Consider the following 3,546-nt stretch of genomic DNA (forward strand, 5'->3'; position numbering starts at 1 on the left):
AGTCACGTCTCGGTCTTTCCACACGATCCTTTTCTTCTTCAGTCACTTCTCCTCTCTTGCAGTTGAACACTCGTCCTTCACTTTGTTCGTCTGCACCGCACACTCCGGCCTCCCGCTCGGCTCCCCCGACCTCTGGTCCCGCACCCCCTTGCGTCTCCTTGTCCGTTCGTCCGCACCAGCCTCCGGTCTCCCGCCTTCAGGTCCCGTCCTCCGGACCGGTCCCGACGTCTGGTCCGCCCCTCACCGGATCGTCCACCACTCTCCCTCACGGATCCTCTTCCTCGGGTCCCTCCGGTCCTGGATCTCCGGTCCCGCACGGGGAGTTTTGCAGCCTGCAAAACTCCCCACAGATCCTGCACAGACCCCCTGAGATCCGGCAGACTGCAGAGTCTCAGGGGGTCTCTGCAGGATCTGTGGGGGGCTTTGCAGGATCCGTAGGGGGCTCTTCAGCCTGCAAAGACCACCACAGATCCTGCACAGCCCCCCTGAGATCCGGCAGACTGCAGAGTCTCAGGGGGTCTCTGCAGGATCTGTGGGGGGCTTTGCAGGATCCGTAGGGGGCTCTTCAGCCTGCAAAGACCACCACAGATCCTGCACAGCCCCCCTGAGATCCGGCAGACTACTCTAGAGTAGGGTTGTAGGTAACCAGGGGGCGTAGATAAGGGGAGGATAGGAGGCCCCCCCCCCAGAGGGTCCTGGCAGTGGTGTAGCGAGAGGGGGCAGAGGGGGGAATGTGCTCCCGAGCGGCCGTCTGAAGAACATCCACAGATGGACATGGCCATCTAAAGGGATGCCGGGGATGTCCTGTTTGATAAAACATCGGCCACTGCTGGAGGAGAACTGATGCAGATATTGTATCACACAGGGCATCCCCGGCATCCCTTCAGACGTGCATATGCCTGCCTGGCCCTGGATTATTTGTACAAGCCTCAGTGCGGGCTCTGCATGGGGCAGGGTGTCCTACCAAGATCAGAAGGCTGCATAGAGACAGAGCAGGCAATCAGGTAACAGAGGAGGGCAGGTGGGGGGGTTTTTGTATTATCTGTGATTAGTCCAAAAGTCCACTGTGTTGCAAAGTCCAGAGTCTAGTGCTTTCCTATGTCCCAAGTCTAGTGTGTTCCTAAGGGTCTGTGCACACCTAGACGACACATCACCGCACGTCAATCATGCACGATTCTGCCCGGTCAGTAGTCGCCTAGGCGTGCACCGATCGTGCTGTAGGTGTGCCATTATTTTCTAATTGCAACCTAGTCGCCGAGTGGATTGCGCTAAAACAGCCGCGCGTTGTTTACCTTTTTTCTGCATGGGGATGTCACCCCATTGAAATCAATGGGGCCGCACGGCAATCGCGGCTAGACATGTGCACTGCCAAAAAATTTGTTTAGTTTCGTTTCGTTTTAAATTCGGATTTGTGTTATTTCGTTTTTCGTGATTCGGGTGTGAAAGTCAATTCGGAATTCGGACTAAATTCGCTAGCGGTAGTTCGTTCGAACGTTCGTTTCGTTTTCGTTTCTTATTCGTTTCGTTCATTCGTTTCCAGCAAAGTGACATTTGAGGGGGAAAAATGTTTTTCTCCTCTAAGGTCACTTTGCTCCAACGAACGAAACGAATAAGAAACGAAAACGATCGAACAAACTACCGCTACCGAATTTCGGAAACGGAAATTCGGATTCGTTTGCATTCGTTATATCTGTAATTCGGAATTCGGATACATCCGAATGTCTGAATTTCCGAAAATTCGTCCGTATTTCGATTCGGACCGAAACGAATCGCACATGTCTAATCGTGGCCTGCATTGTGCAGGACCGTGCGATCCCAGGAGTCGCGTTCCCGGATCATGTAGGCCTGCACCGGGCCTGAGTCTACTACATTCTAAGTCCAGAGTCCAGTTCGTTCTAAGTCCAGAGTCCACAGTCTGTACTGGAGGGCAGGCTCATAAAGAGAACCTGTCCCCTCCGAATGCTATCACACAGGGACTTGTTAATCCCTGTGTGATAGCAATAAAAGAAAAAAAAAACTGTTAAAAAGTAAAAAAAAAAAAAAAAATTATTTGTACAAGCCTCAGTGCGGGCTCTGCATGGGGCAGGGTGTCCTACCAAGATCAGAAGGCTGCATAGAGACAGAGCAGGCAATCAGGTAACAGAGGAGGGCAGGTGGGGGGGTTTTTGTATTATCTGTGATTAGTCCAAAAGTCCACTGTGTTGCAAAGTCCAGAGTCTAGTGCTTTCCTATGTCCCAAGTCTAGTGTGTTCCTAAGGGTCTGTGCACACCTAGACGACACATCACCGCACGTCAATCATGCACGATTCTGCCCGGTCAGTAGTCGCCTAGGCGTGCACCGATCGCGCTGTAGGTGTGCCATTATTTTCTAATTGCAACCTAGTCGCCGAGTGGATTGCGCTAAAACAGCCGCGCGTTGTTTACCTTTTTTCTGCATGGGGATGTCACCCCATTGAAATCAATGGGGCCGCACGGCAATCGCGGCTAGACATGTGCACTGCCAAAAAATTTGTTTAGTTTCGTTTCGTTTTAAATTCGGATTTGTGTTATTTCGTTTTTCGTGATTCGGGTGTGAAAGTCAATTCGGAATTCGGACTAAATTCGCTAGCGGTAGTTCGTTCGAACGTTCGTTTCGTTTTCGTTTCTTATTCGTTTCGTTCATTCGTTTCCAGCAAAGTGACATTTGAGGGGGAAAAATGTTTTTCTCCTCTAAGGTCACTTTGCTCCAACGAACGAAACGAATAAGAAACGAAAACGATCGAACAAACTACCGCTACCGAATTTCGGAAACGGAAATTCGGATTCGTTTGCATTCGTTATATCTGTAATTCGGAATTCGGATACATCCGAATGTCTGAATTTCCGAAAATTCGTCCGTATTTCGATTCGGACCGAAACGAATCGCACATGTCTAATCGTGGCCTGCATTGTGCAGGACCGTGCGATCCCAGGAGTCGCGTTCCCGGATCATGTAGGCCTGCACCGGGCCTGAGTCTACTACATTCTAAGTCCAGAGTCCAGTTCGTTCTAAGTCCAGAGTCCACAGTCTGTACTGGAGGGCAGGCTCATAAAGAGAACCTGTCCCCTCCGAATGCTATCACACAGGGACTTGTTAATCCCTGTGTGATAGCAATAAAAGAAAAAAAAAACTGTTAAAAAGTAAAAAAAAAAAAAACGAAAACATTATTAATGATAATAATCCGCAGAGCCCAACTTGAGACCCCCACAGCCCACCTGCGAGGGAGGAGAGGAGCAGAGGCATGTCCTCAGCGTGCGTGGCTTGAGCGGCGTGGGCGTGCGGCTCGTGTGAGGAGCCGCGAACAGGCAATTAAATTGATAGCCGACTAATCGACAATGGAAAAGGTTGACAACGTGTTCCATAGTCGATTTTAATCTACTAAATCGAATAGTTGTTGCAGCTCTACTTCTGAGACTCAGCACAGCCCTCCTAAGACTCCACACAGCCATCCTGAGACTCCACACAGCCATCCTGAGACTCCACACAGCCATCCTGAGACTCCAAACAGCCCACCTTATACCCCGGCT

Source organism: Nanorana parkeri, unplaced genomic scaffold, assembly GCF_000935625.1.
Source record: "Nanorana parkeri isolate BGI_ZX_2015 unplaced genomic scaffold, ASM93562v1 scaffold986, whole genome shotgun sequence".
Lineage (NCBI taxonomy): Eukaryota > Metazoa > Chordata > Amphibia > Anura > Dicroglossidae > Nanorana > Nanorana parkeri.